This window comes from Xenopus laevis, chromosome 7S, assembly GCF_017654675.1.
Source record: "Xenopus laevis strain J_2021 chromosome 7S, Xenopus_laevis_v10.1, whole genome shotgun sequence".
Lineage (NCBI taxonomy): Eukaryota > Metazoa > Chordata > Amphibia > Anura > Pipidae > Xenopus > Xenopus laevis.
The window spans coordinates 86,850,806-86,866,658 of NC_054384.1; the positions used below are offsets into that span (position 1 = coordinate 86,850,806).

The 15,853-nt window shown below is 38.7% G+C and overlaps 1 protein-coding gene across 2 annotated transcripts in view; it reads right to left on the reverse strand.

The window, feature by feature from the left end:
* Positions 1 to 15,853, reverse strand: part of plekhg5.S (pleckstrin homology and RhoGEF domain containing G5 S homeolog) — a 183,895-nt gene that overhangs the window by 118,383 nt on the left and 49,659 nt on the right. The window lies entirely within an intron of this gene.

Below are 15,853 nucleotides of genomic sequence, written 5' to 3' on the forward strand. Positions count from 1 at the left end.
GTGGGCCCTCATTCTGTTAAACATTTGAAAGAAAAGAGACTATAGAATTTGAGTGAGGAGAGGAAGAATAATAGTACTGAGAGTGGGCCCCTGGTCTAAAGTTTTTTGGTGGGCCAGTCCAACACTGACCTGATCAGTTCCAAAGCAAAGAAAGTTGTATGAGTCTGCAATCAAGGCAGCCTGCCTTCAGCAACAACCACTGCCTGGGCAGAAATAAAGCAGTGGAAATCTCTGCAGGTCACTTCCTATTGACATCAACAAGAACAACTATGAGCAGCAAAAAGCCTGTGACTGTTACCTAACAATGTGTCCAGCCCAAGAAAAGTAATAGTTGCAATAAAATGCATCTTGTGCCATCAACCTAAAGCAGACATTTGGTTTTCATTCAACCCTTCAATGCAATATTTGTTTAGCTATAATGTACTACATAGTTACAGAGATCTAGCTTCCAACATCTCATCAGTGAAAAGAAGTTGTTTACATTAGGTTAGAAAAAGCTCTAAGTGGATCCATACTATGTTTTAAAAACCTAATTTAACAATTCTAGGGTCGGACTGGCCCACATGGATACCAGGATAAAACCCGTATGGCATTAGTCCTGCTTGGCCCCGACTCACTGCTCACAACCTTCCTCCCTGCTGGGCCCCCCAACACTGTGGGAGATTAAACATTCTTAAAGATGGCCGTGCATTCCGCAGTGGAAAGCACGTTCCATAAGCTTGCTTGGCTACCCAGTCATCACCCCTCTGGCCCACCCCACCACCCGCCCATCTCCTTGCTGGGCTCCAGTGTGCATCATCTTGATGGGCCCCGACCTGCACATCACTAGCCCCTGGGATTAGATTCTTTGGTGGGCCCCAGGTATCCCAGTCTGACACTGGATCCATCTAAAGAAGCATTGATCAACAAAACCTAAATGCAGAGGGTTTGGGGATGTCCTCAGATGAGAACAGGTAGATTTCTGCACTATGACAGACTCAAGTAGTTAAAGGAGTACTAAACCCTAAAAATGAATATGGGTAGAAATGCCATATGTTATATACTATCTTATTGGACCAGCCTAAAGTTTAAGCATCACTTTAGTAATAATTATCCAGGTCTTCAAAGTTGTCACAAGAGTTTCCCATTTTGGATTTTGTTAGGGTGTCTGTGAGACAAACATGCTCAGAGTGCTTTGAGCGACTAAGTTTAAGGGTTGTCAAAAATCATCAAGCAGAGAATGAGGTTTGCCTGATGCTGATGCTACATGGCTGATTACATTCTGATGCTAACTGTGCTGGTTTCTGGGCTGTCAAGTACCAATTACTAATCAGCTTTATATTGTGACATAGCTATAATATATTTTGAGTATAGTGTTCATCACTCTCAGTAAGTGACAGCAGCAAAGAGCACGTGGGACATTTAACTTCATATAGTTGCATTTGCCTTGGTCTTCTTGTCAGTTTTCTTGTCCTTTGCATATGGTAAAGTTGTCCTATTGCAGCAGCCCCTTGTTTGGCATCCCTTATTCGGAAACCCGTTATCCACACAGTTCCACTATGGGAAGACAATCTCCCACAGAACCCATTTTAAGTGAAAATTTCAAATTGTAAAAAATATTTCCTTTTTCTGTGTAATAATAAAACAGTACCTTTACTTGATGGTAACTAAGCTGCATAAATCCATATTGGTTGCAACAATCCTATTGGGTTTATTTAATGTTTAATTATTTGTGTAGACTTAGGGTATAGTGATCCAAATTACAGAAAAACCCCTTATCCAGAAAACCCCAGGTCCTGAATAGATCCAATACATGTACTGAATGGCCAATGAGAGCTTTGTTGGATGCAAAGCCTAAGCATCAGTATCATCTGCCAAATGATTGGGTTAAGTCACTATTATCCAAGATTATACAGAAATGTTTCTAGAAAGTGATGTGAAATGTAACTGAGAATTTATTAGTACCATGTAGCATAACTTGTACATTCTTCATTTCTATACATTAATATCAAACGTAGACCAAATGCCAAAACCCTAAATACCTCAAAGCCAAGCAAACATTAATGTTTCTGTAGAGAGAGCTTAAAATATATGCTTTACTGCCAAATATAATGACTTATGAGCTAAGGAAAAATTTATATTATTACAGGATATTAAATATCCAGAATAAAACATCCAAGAAAAAAACATACAAGTAGTGTAACATGTCCATTAAGCGCATTTCAGCACTTTGGTGTTGGGCCCAACCAATATATAGAAGAACAGTTTCATACACATACTTCACTGCGTAGGTGTTTAAGCTATTACATTGCAACAAGCCTTGACCTTCACAAACCTCTCTGTTGTTATGTTGGTATGCTCCTCACATCTATGGAGAACACAGAGGACTCAAATGAACCCAAGAAAAATGTTGAGTTTCGCTAACATCTCTACTGCTGCTTAGTAAAATGCTCACAGTCACAGTACACACTGACTATTCAAAGGGACCCCAAGAAAAATACCACTGATATTATCAAAATACAGTCATAGTTGGTGCAGTCATAGCTGGATATTCTCATCAGCAACTGTTTAGAAAAAAAAAAAACCATTTTTTTGGATTAAAGTGCGATAAGCTTGGTGGCTTCCTGTAAGCCTTCTCATGTGTCTCATTTCCAAAACGTTCCTAAAGCAACTCTACTTTTGTAATAAAAGTAATACTTGTACCAAAAAGCAGACAGAATGAGATTGTTTCTGTCTATTGATTTTTTTCACTCAGTTTTTATTGAAGGGAGTATAATTGCCCATTGCCTTTCCAAATATCTTCAACTATAGCTTTTCCAAACTAAATAGAATTAAAATGAAGTGATGGAAATAGATGTCGTCTAATAAAATTAGCAGAGAGTTATTTTATTAATATGTAAGGACAGGGGATTCAGAGGTTGGTGCTACAGAGGCCCAGTGGTCCAAGGAGGTCCTTTGGAATCATTCAGTCTATTTTGTGTTAAGGGCGACACAAAATAATAGGTGTAAAAGGTTGAGGGATAGTGCAGGTATGCATACACTATTTGTTTAGACGGCGCACTCTTGGAGTTCCGATGAGGTCTCTGAGGAAGGGCAGTGACACAAAACGCATCAGACCTCATGGCGCTGGGTTAGCAGTGTATCAAGTTTGAATAAAGTGTTTTACTTACAATTTGAGAAACAAGCGATTCCTTTGAATTGAACTCCAAAAATGCGCCGTCTAAATAATTGGTGTGTGCAGCTGAAATGTTTCCCTTAGTGACGGACTCAGGGTGGCAGCACCTGGGTCACAGCAAAGTCCGGCTAAGCCTATGAGATACATTTATATCCTGGGTGCTTTGGGAGTTTGAACCGCTCCAGTGTACTAGCGATAGGTGCAGGGCTAGATACATCCGGGCCATAAAGTTAGAATGGTGAGCGCAAGCATGAAATTGTATATTAATTATCTAAGTATCGGAACAGGCTACTACGGACTCAAGTTTGAGAAAAGGGACCCCTGGTTTAACGCTGGATACGTGTATATGTAGTGAAGGTATGTAATTGATTCTGGCTATAGAAGGTTTAACCTGGCAAAGTTGAAGGTCCAAGCCCATGATAAGCACCTGGACCCCTGTTCTGCTATTTACACCAATGTTTAATTGTTTTTGAATAATTGCTGCTGCTCTTAGAATTTAAACCACGGTCTAGTGGGTAGATGATGTAAATCAGATTGGAAAAACAAAGAACAATAAAAAGGCAGCAAATGAAAAGGAAATGAAGAACATGTAATTCTAAGCAATTGTTTGAAATGATATACAGTAGGTTTGGATAATTTGGAAATATGTTTTCCAGAAAGCTACCAATTACAGGAAAGCCATCTCCCTTAGACTCTATTTTAACAGAAGAGAGGGAACTTTACAAATGCCGTGTTTAGGATTAATTTTAACATTTGTACATTTTTTACTTGACAGTGGTTTATTTTGATTCTAGTGTTCCAGTTGGCTATTCCATTAAGTTGTCTACATAATAACAAATGTCAAGCTCAATTATTATTCTTGAGATTTATTAGAAATCAGACAAAATGTGTTCTCTCTGTAAAGCACTTTATTTTAGTTCTTTCTTCTAAGAACATAATTAATTGCTAATGACCCCAGCCATTTTATTAGCTGAAGTAAAATGGCTGGCAGCCCAGCCAATCCCAAGGTGCCTATGGTAAAACTTCAACTTCTTGTTTGGATTAGACAAACATTATCTTCATGGATGACCAGAAAATGTATCAACTACCATTGTGCAATAAAGCTGCTTGAGACAATGTAATAAACTTACCGGTATTTTACCGGCCTGGCCGGTAAAAATGATGGCTGATCCCAATGTTATTAATACAGAAAAAGATAAATATATAGGAAGGTTGGTATTTGTTTCCAGAAAAGGTGGCAACCCTACTTAAATCACGGCAGGTTGTTATGGAACTACTTTCTTATACCCTGCGTATGTATATAGATAATTTATAATACATAAGTAATCTTAATACTGTTATAATATCTCATACATTTTATTGTAGCATTGTGCAAAACCATAAAAACCTATATAACTGAAAAAGACTGGGTGGAGAAAGATTTTCAAAATTACTCAGAAAGTCAATTTGCTTGAGACGATGGCCTGTAAAATATATGAATGTATTATTAAAGGGGACCCGTCACCCAAACAAAATTATCCAAATCCTGTTTTATCATGTTAGTCAAGCAAAATGAACTTTAATTACACTGTATAAATTATTTGAATATTGTTTCCATCAGTCTGGGAACTCATAATTATAGCAACCAGGCAGGAGCCATTTTGTGGACACTGTTATTAAGACAAGCCTTGTATCATCTCAGAATCTTGTTTGTGCACCAGGGGACAGGGACCCAATGTCCATCCCCATGCCCTGGTTACACAATTAAATCGTTAAGAGAACTGGGGGAATGTAGGGAGAGCGGTGAATAGAAGGAAGTGCTGAATAGAAAGTGAAAGTAATTGCTTGCCCCTCCTCTATGCCTAGGCATAGAGGAGGGGCAGACAATATTTGATTGACAGCTGATATTTTTAAACAAGTTTAAAACAGCTATGAATACTTTAATAAAAAAAAGAAATTTGATTTCATATTTAATTTAAGAAGGACTTTTATTATACAGATTTTTATGTCTGGGTGACGGGTCCACTTTAATGGGACTTAGTGGCATTATAATCAGATAAATGGAATGCAGCTCCACTATAGAAATGTAAGGCCTATTGCTCAGTATGAATTACTTTGATTGTGAGCAGCAAAAGTGTTTTCTCACAATTGTGGTGATAGAGCAATGGTGATTACACCAAGATAACAACATGATTACAACATGTGGAATCCTCTCAAGATGCAGCCATATTAATTAGCCATAGCATTAGTTGCCCAATTCTTCTCTGAAATTGAAGCAGAACACCATAAGTAAAACCATTTTTGAGAATGCCTACAAAGCCAAAAACATTTCCTTCTTTAAATATCCATTTGAGTCTAGACCATTGTTTTAAATGTTCCAGATACAGCACATGTTCCCAATACAGCACTTTACTTTGGCTAGCCACCGCACCAGACTGCCCAGAGGCTTTAGAGATATGGGAACATTTAAGACTGAGGGAGACTGAAAGGCTTATGGGTCACATTTTCCACAAGTACAGCAAAAGAATGAAAAAATGTTTGATCCTGTTCTTACACAAAAGGCACCAGCTCTTCATATTTTCCAGTACAGTGATTCAGGTATAATAGTTCTGGCAGTCATTCTGCCGGCATCATGTGAAGTATCACAACCTTCTCAGCCACTGAGTTAATATATATCTTTATTTGAATTAGTTTTAAAGGCTGCTTGCTTTTCAGTTGAGTGAAACATTGAATGGCTGGGAAGTAAGGACATGGGTACTCAAATTGTTGGAGTCTCAGTGATCAACTCACTTATTAGGAGAGTAAAGTATTATTGGTCCAGGGGCCTTAAAGAGGCAATACATGCATCTCTGTTCAACATGAGCCAAATATGTAGGGCTGGTAATATAAATAGTTACACTTTTTCTTTTAACTTGAAAACATATGTTTTTATTGTTTCTGTTATAATGACTAATGGTTACAGTAAGTGATGGGTAGATCTGTCCCTTTTCACTTCGTAGAAAAATTTGCGAAATGGCAAAAAATTCACGAAACTCATTCAAATTGAGCAACAAATTTTTTTTGTTGTTGTGGCAAATTTTTCGCAAACACATTCGCCCATCACTAAGTACAGTCTCTATCCTTAATGGATTTTGGTTTTTACCCTTAATGCCAATCGCCAACTCGGAATGACCAGTGCTAGTTTAAAGGAACAGTAACATCAAAAAATAAAAGTGTAAAGCACTGGTAAAACTGGTGTGTTTGCTTAAGAAACACTACTATTGTTTATATAAATAAGCTGCTGTGTAGCAATGGGGGCATTCCTAACTGTCTTTGTCCAGGCTTACAGATGAGAGTTCAATGAACAGGGTGTGACACAGAGCTTTGGAGCCATGAAGAAAATTATAAGGCATCCAGTTAAAAGAAGTTGAGGAGAGTGTGACATTATAGTGGCGTTTAGAATACCAAGTTTTCACATGTAATAGATGATCGGGTTTATTAACTGGGTGACAAATTGGCAATGCAGGGAGTAAATAGACACTCTAACCAAGCATTCATTTTGTCCTAACCAGACTTGACCCTAACATGAAGAAAATAATGCACCAGAAGCACCAATCCTGCTGAGCAAGCCATGGGAGATGGCGTACTGAGGGAAAAAAAATAAATGCTTAGTACACAAGTCATAAATTAAGTCTATTATCTCTTCTCTTGAAATCCTTTCAGTCTATTATTCCTAATGTTATCCAAATCTTTGGCTGACCCTTTTCAACAAGATGAGAGAAAATGCGGTGAGAGTTTATATTTCATTCATGGCTTCTAAATAGAAAGTTTATGTGATTCTATTGTGGTGTTCATTGATGCAAAAAGCACATTCGTGTGATCATTCTACAGTGGGAAAATCCATGTGCTCAGAATCATCACAGAAACAGCTTGTATTACGGACATCACAGACACAACGTATATTCAAGTGTCTTGCAAAGAATGTGATCATGTGCACACAACTTACAGTATATAAACAGCCATTGTTGTTTGTTCCTTAATGCACTGCTTACACCCCAAATACTGTATATTTGTATAAGAGGACCATTTATATGACAAAGGTGCTACTCTATGTGGGGAAATTGTAATTTTACCCTGGTTTCTATTATAGTGTACTTTTATATCTGTTTTTGAACTGCATACATCCGAAGACACCACAAGTTCCCACCAGTTCAGACCCATTTGGATTATGATTTGCTGCAAGCCAATGCATTCAGTAATTGAAAATGATGACTTTGGCCCAAAACACCACAAGGTGAAATATATAAGGGCACATTGTCAGTGCAGAGTATGCAGACATTATAGTTAGACTGAAATGCATTTTATTTTAACTGACCCTTTAAAGGAAAACTATACCTACAAAATGAATACTTAAGCAACAGTTTATATCATATTAAGTGGCATATTAAAAAATCTTACCAAACTGGAATATATATTTAAGTAAATATTGCCCTCCACTCTAACCGTAACAGGAAGAAGTGTGGAAGCAAAAGACAGAACTCTGTCTGTTAATTGGCTCATGTGACCTAAGAAGTATAGTTTGTTTGGTTTGTTTGTGTGCACAGTGAATCGCATGATCCCAGGGGGCGGCCCTTATTTTTTAAAATGGCAATTTTCTATTTATGATTACCCAATGGCACATACTACTAGAAAAGTATATCATTATGAAAATGGTTTATTTACATGAAGCAGGGTTTTACATATGAGCTGTTTTATGCGATATCTTTCGATAGAGACCTACATTGTTTGGGGGGTATAGTTTTCCTTTAACATACCTCCCAACTGTCCCGTTTTGAGCGGGACAGTCCCTCTTTTGACAGCTCAACCCGCAGTTCTGCGTTTGTACTGGAAAGTCCCGATTTCTCTGCGCCGAACAGGCGAAAAAGATACAATGTTTTTAACTTAATTGGCTCTTGGCAGAGTGCCCAGAATAGATACTTAAAGGGCACCAATCTTTACTAAAATCATTTACTAAGTAAAGACACTGTGTGAAAGTTCAAGAAATTCCACACAGTGAAACAGTTAGTTTAATGTAAATTGTTTAATGTAAATCACCAGCTCTCTATACCTTCTGCAAGATCTCCCCTATCTCCACTGCAGTTCTAGCTGAGGCAGGCATCTTGGATTTCACTGGCTCCTCCTACCTATATCTTCACGGCCAACAACAGCTCTGAAATCCCGCACATGCTCAGTTGAAATTCCTTGGTTGCTTAGCAACCCTTCTAAGCTATTTTCAAATTAGCCAAACCTCTGTGTTAGCTGCTGTTTAGAAGTGCTGCCACCTGCTGGAAGTTAGTGTGTGCCCTTCATTTGCATAATAACATCACCAGCAGGGGACAAGATAGAGAAATCTCGTGATACTTCTAATGGAGGCGTTTACTAAAACAAGGCATTCTGGGTAGAATACTCAAGGCACTGCTACAATCTGAGCATGCTCCTGAAATTTGCATGTTATAGTCTCTGTTATAGTCACTGTATGGCCTCCCTCAGTGAAAAAAACAATTTGGCAAAGTAAGGGATTTTTTAAAGCCTGCAGTTTTTTTTCAAAAAACTATATATGTAGTTTGATTAAACGTATTTGGGTTGTACTGGTCAGATTGTTAATATGTGTTTGATTTTGGCCCTTTAAGATACATTTATAACAGTTTTGTACCTTGGGAGAAGTTATATAAAGGGCAATTCACCTTCATTACAGTAAAACTGTAATAAAACATAAAAACTACAGAAATGTGTTCAAACTTTCATAACCTGGCAAATTTTATAAAACGGGCATGGTAATTATGGGGTGTGGCCGCAAAAAGAGGCATGGTCAAAAAAAATTGCCACGCTCTGTATTGATAATTTTTTTATCCCTCTTTCCGTTTCCAGAATGTTGGGAGGTATGCCTTTAAGCCAGAACACTTCCTTTAATATCTCTTCCAACACACAGAGACTATATCTATGTCTTAACAGGAACACTGGCAGGACTCCATTGTTTTCTTTTATCAATTATATATTTACTTTATCTCAGCGTGTTTATAAAACCAATCCCAAACTTGCTATTCCCTGCAATGTCAAACAAGCAATCTGAAAATATGTTAATTTATTAATAACATGGAAAAGAAAAATATTCCTGGGAGCAAGAATTAACATTTCTTACAGTATGTTACATATCGGCAATGCAATGATTAGTGGCAGACATGTAAGTTTAGTCTACAGCAATATCTGTAATGATTTACTGTTGAAAGCAAATTATTCTTTAAAAGTCATATGTAGGACACAGGCCTATCTGCAAATGGATTTTACACTGGCAGGAAACTTGTGAAAATGGGAATATTACGAGAAAGGAGAGCCAGACTCTGGCTTATCTCCTGTTGGGCAGTAGTGAATGCTGAGAGATATAGTTCATGAACTATGGGTAAGAAACGTGGCACTGATTAAAATAATCATTTGTGCTCACAAACAGAGAATTATAATATCATTCATTCCTGCCGTCCGTTGGTATTTGGCTCTTGCTAACATTTGATATGTGAACACTGGACTGTAGTAATTTACTTTCAAATTTCTTCTTGTTCTGCCCACAAAGCTAGATTACATTGGCAAAAAAGTGATGGCAGCAGGTGATGGCAGCAAGATAAAAGGTACTCTGAGCAGGGGTGTAATAAGTGCCAAAGCACTTAGTGGTGCAAATTTGTACTTTGCACCTTGGCCCGCTGCTAGTAAATTACACACATGACAAGGTCATAAGCCAACCAGCAAAAAAATAGGAGCAAGCTCCATTTGCTTAAATAGATTTGCTTAATACTTTATATACCATAGACTTTTAAGGAGGTAAAATATATCTTATTTTATTAATTTAAATTGTTATGGCTATATGCAAAGGGGGAATTCCCCTTCAGGAGCCTATATAAGGTGGTGTCTTAATGAGGCTTGTCACAAAACAAGGAAGAAAAAACATTCTCTTCCCATCAATAATTTGCATATGTATATTAGCATTCAGTATTCAGCTGAATCTCTCGCAAAGGATTCAGGGGTTCAGCTGAATCCAAAATAGTGGATTCGGTGCATCCGTAGTATATAATTTATATCAGTTATCATTCATTAGGAAAGGTCAGACAGGACTTCGGCAGGGGGCCCCTTGGGGTCGGGAGAGGGTCTTATGCGGTGGCACCGGTCGGCCCAGCACCCCCCAGTAAGACCCTGCAATTAAGTCACATTATTTTATAACCAGTTAAAAATTGCCATAGCTACATTAAAGCAATGGCCACAGCTAACACATATATCTTTGCACATTGCTGTAAGGCTGCAGCTTCTCTAGCTGAGGGATTTCATCTGGCTCTCAAAGCTTCTTGTGCAGTTTGCAGGGTGTTGTGGGTGGGCTGGAAAGTGATAATATTCACCATGCACTGTTTAAAGAGGGTGTGATGATTTTCAAATGGACAAGGACAAACTTACCCCCCCCCCCTCCTCTTTAAAAATCACTGACACTTAAAACAGAAAGTACATCTCCATTCAAGTCATAATATATTACTTTAGGAGAGGGATTTTCAGCATCACTTACAAATTCACTGGTGGTCCAGAAAGGATTAGTTATTTTAAAATCTTGGGGTTTGACATCATGCCAGAGCCTCGGTATTTTAACAAGGGCACACACAAAGCTAAGTAAGTACTGTACATGGGCATCCACAGAAAAAAATTCAGGGTGGGGCAAGTAGCTAAAAGCATCACAAGCAAAATGTCAACAAATATTTTCATGGCAAAGACAGAAATCTAGGAATAGAATTGTTAAAGGAAAACTATACCCCCCAAACAATGTAGGTCTCTATAAAAAGATATTGCATAAAACAGCTCATATGTAAAATCCTGCTTCATGTAAATAAACCATTTTCATAATAATATACTTTTCTAGTAGTATGTGCCATTGGGTAATCATAAATAGAAAATTGCCATTTTAAAAAATAAGGGCCGCCCCCTGGGATCGTAGGATGCACTGTACTGTGTGTTAGGTCACATGAGCCAATTAACAGACAGAGTTTTATCTTTTGCTTCCACACTTCTTCCTGTTACAGTTTGAGTTGTAGTATTTCTGGTCAGGTGATCTCTGAGGCAGCACAGAGACCATCACAAAATGGTGGTTCAAGGCAAGAGATGTAAAAGGGCAATATTTACTTAAATATATATTCCAGTTTGGTAAGATTCTTTAATATGCCACTAATATGATATGAACTATCTGTTGCTTAAGTGTTCATTTTGGGGGTATAGTTTTCCTTTAATACATCTGAAAGAGAAAACTACTGGTCAGCTAAAATTTTAAATAGCCTGATGGTGAAAAAAATGCAGTGCAGAGGAAATAATATAAGAGTCATAACTCTGAGCCAATGTGGCCATCTTTATCCACTTTACAAGCAAATCATGCCTTGGGCACACACATATTAGCAGGTGAATAAGTGCATCAGATGCAATGGTCAGTAACCGTAGTTTTTCTCACTTGCATTGACTCACACACTTGCACTAACAGTCTCAGACTAGTCAGAAACAACTGATCTGCTGGAATCCACTCACTTTACCTCTTCATTGACAGGCACAGTGTTGGCCTGGGTACATACACACACACAGAGCAGATTTTTGATTGATTGGGATGTTGCTCCCAGTGGCCTCAAATGTGCTTATTTTTGAATTCCTGGCTTGGAGGCAAGTTTTGGTTGTATAAAAACCAGGTGTACTGCCAAACAGAGCCTCCTGTAGGCTACCAGTCCATATAGGGGCTACCAAACAGCCAATTACAGCCCTTATTTGACATTCCCATGGACTTTTTCATGCTTGTGTTGCTCTCCAACTCTTTTTTACATTTAAATGTGGCTCACGAGTAAAAAAGGTTGGGGACCCCTGCTCTAACCTATACAATCATTGTTCAGCTGTACCGGGACTTAGACACTGACATTGTATCTACAGGCAGCAGCTTGAATCTGCTTCAGTTCAGGTCAGAGTCTCCAAGGGGGGCCAAGTGCCCTCCCTTGCCCCTATTTGTGGACACCATGGTACTGTAGTTGTTATAGAAAGAGATTGAACATAGATTATTCTTCAGTCTTGGAACCTGAAGGCCAAATACGCTGCTTTTATGTTAAAGGATATGGCATGCCTTTCCCAGCATCTGTATAAATGAAAACATTTTAGATCTTTATAGAAAAGGGGGAAATATACAGTTGCTTTTGTTGTGGTTCCTCAGGTTGAATAAACAGAGTTTTGTGATTTATCACATTTCAAAGACTTTTGAAAAATTGTGTTTCATGACAGCTCAGGGGTGTACTTTACTGTAACTGGTGGTCCCCATCAAACCCCTCCAGGCTCTTGTTTTAGCTCTGCCCCTGTCATGTGCCAGGCTCCATTAAGCTTGTTTCTTTGAAAGATGCAGGGGAATAGAGAATGATGGTTGAAGTGGGATACAGGTACAGTAAGTGCAACATGAATGGGATGGGCATATTGAGAGCAGAAGCAGCACAGCAAGCGTTATTTTTGTAGATACTATATCAACCAGTAACCACTATCAAAATCTTAGGGACCAAGAGTACTAAGTAGTCACCACCAACCTTTGTTAACACTTCTGGGGCTCAGATATTGACTTTCCTTTCCAGGCAGATGGCATGGTAGGACAGTGCAAAAATGAAAGGAAAGCTTGGCTGTCTGGGCCCTTTTCAGTCCTAATATTTACCAGGCCTTTTATTTCAGTCCAGACTGTACCATTGATACCAGCAATTTATAAGGCTTACACCTGCTTGCCACTGTATAAATATTTTCTAATAAATGCAGTCATCTAGCAGCTTAGACAGATTAACACACACTAACATATACATGTATATTTATATAGTCTTTATACACATACATAGTGCTGTTATTTGCAATGTTCTGGTTGAAGAGTATATGACACAAATAGATACAATGGCAAAACTTCAAAGGAAATACCTGTCAATATGGTGTGTCACGTCTTCCCATACAATACAAATGTGAGCCGAGCTTAATAAACATTGGAATGATCCAAAAGGACACCCACTATCATAAGCATCTTCCAGCCATTGCACCCACATAGCAGTCTATAGAGTAACAGGGGTGATGGTTCCAACAGCAACATGGTAGTTTCAATAATCATTATACTTTGATAAATGACATGATTATGTCACTTGTCACATTGAACAGTATGAGTATTTGCTGTAAGAAGCCACCAAGGCCCAGGCCTAGGGTGGTAGGATTACCCATACCCACATTGGTTCAGAAACACTGGGGATGCACAGGAGATAGTTTTTATAAAAACCCGTGCACCAATCCTCATTGCTCCAGTTCTGATGATGAAAATTTGAGCGAATAAAAGGAAGGGGACGGGGGTGATGAATGTCAGAGGGCCTAGGGGCGCCCTCTATGTAAATCCGGCCCTGACGGGGATGCTGAAAAAGAGCCAAGGGTCCCTGGAAGGATTGTATTAAAATTTTAATATTCTAACAACCTTGACTGAACGAAATTCTGAGCTTTCTGCAGTGGGGCAGTTGCTTCACACGTTTTGTGGCATCCCTGCCAATTTCTCAGAAGCAAGAGACTCTCAAATATATTAGATAACAATGATTTATTGTAATATTTAACACTGTAACATTATCTCACATCAAGACAAAGTCAGTAAAAGAAAACTGAAAGTAGCCACAAAATCATCTTAAATTCTAAACCTATAAGTGTAACCCGGGGGCTCCTAACATATCCTAATCAGGGTTTACACGTGGGTGGAGTCTACACATATAGAAGATATATTTTGGGAGCAAATGGTTCTGGTGCATACTGGAAGGGTTAGACAATCAGGCTAAATACAGAGTAATGGGATTACTCAAAAAATTAATATAGTGCCTTTCCACAGACTCCTGTACCTCTAGCTACTAGTGGATGTCCAGTCTCTACTTTTCACTATTTCATTAATTCTCCATGGCAAATAGTAAAGCTATTCTGCTGCCTAGTACTATTTCTCCAGTGCTACTCCAACACCTCAACTTAGGATGTAGCACAAAGCCTTTTGTTTCTTTGGATCATGGGGTCCCTAACTGTGCCATATGCTTTACTAGGGCCCTTTCTACCACAGGCCCTGGATACACTTTTTCCAACAGGAGCAAAGACACATGTCCATCAAGTCAAAACCTTTGAACTCTATTTTAACCTGCCTAACTGCTAGTTGATTCAGAGGAAGGCAAAAAACCCCATCTAAAGCCTCTCCAATTTGCCTCAGAGGGGGAAAAATGGCAATCAGACTAGTCCTTGTATCAACTTGTACTATGAGCTATCTTCCATAACCCTCTATTCCCTCACTTGCTAAAAATCCATCCAACCCCTTCTTAAAACTATCTAAGGTATCAGCCTGTACCACTGATTCAGGGAGAGAATTCCACATCCTCACGGGTCTCACTGTAAAAAACCCCTTCTGAATATTTAGGCGGAACCTCTTTTCTTGTAATCGGATTGAGTGACCTTGTGTCAGCTGGAAAGACCTACTGGTAAATAAAGCATTAGAGAGATTATTATATGATCCCCTTATGTATTTATACATAATTATCATATCACCTCTTAATGGACCAGTAAAATCAAAAAAATATTTTTTGAAAAATCGTTAGTATTCCATGAAAAAATGAAACACCAAGACTAATTAAACTTTAAAATCGCAGAGCCTTTATTAAGAAATAACTCACCTTGCACTCCTTTACAGAAAGCGATTGGGCGATCCATCGTGGAGCGCACGATTTCTTCTCCCTGCCTTCCTTATCCTGCCTTCCTTATAGGAGATAGCCAGGGAGGAGAAATTGAGCACCGTGCGATGGATCGTCGCTGTGTCGCCTTTTCTGAAGAGGAGCGCAAGCGGAGTTTCTTAGTAAAGGTTGTGCAATTTTAAAGTTTAATTAGTCTTGGTGTTTTTTTCATGTCATACTAACAAATTTTTAAAAAAAATTTTTTATGTTACTGGTCCTTTAAGCACCTCTTCTCCAGCATGAACATCCCCGATTTGGCCAGTCTTTCCTTATATCTAAGATTTTCCATACCATTACCAGCTTAGTTGCTTTTCTCTGTACCGTCTCTAATACAATAATGTCCTGTTTGAGTGATGGAGACCAAAACTGTACGGCATATTCTGGATGGGGCCTTACTAGTGCTCTATACAGTGGAAGAATGACCCCCTCCTCCCGTGACTCTATGCCCCTTTTAATACAACTCAAGACCTTATTTGCCCTTGATGCTGCTGACTGGCATTGCTTGCTACAGACAAGTTTATCATCTACAAGGACTCCAAGGTCCTTTTCCATAATGGATTTGCCTAGTGCAGTCCCATTAAGGGTATAAGTGGCTTGGATATTTTTACACCCCAGGTGCAAAAAAAAAGAAAAGAGAAAGACTGTTCCTCCGAAAGGTTTATCTAGCCTGACACACAGGGGCCTATTTATCATGCTGTGTAAAACATTGGAGAAAATCATCATTGGTGATATTGTCCATCAGCAATTAGGTTTCAACAAATAGAAAACAAATGGAAATACCTGGTGATGTTTTTCTTCACTGTTTTACACAGCTCGATAAATAGGCCCCTTAGGGACTAGAACCTCCACAACAAGATATGACATACACAGTGGGGCTACCCTATACCCCCAATTGGTATTTTCTACCTTATTGAACATTGAATCTGGCAGCAGGCTTGGCAGTAGGGTTCAA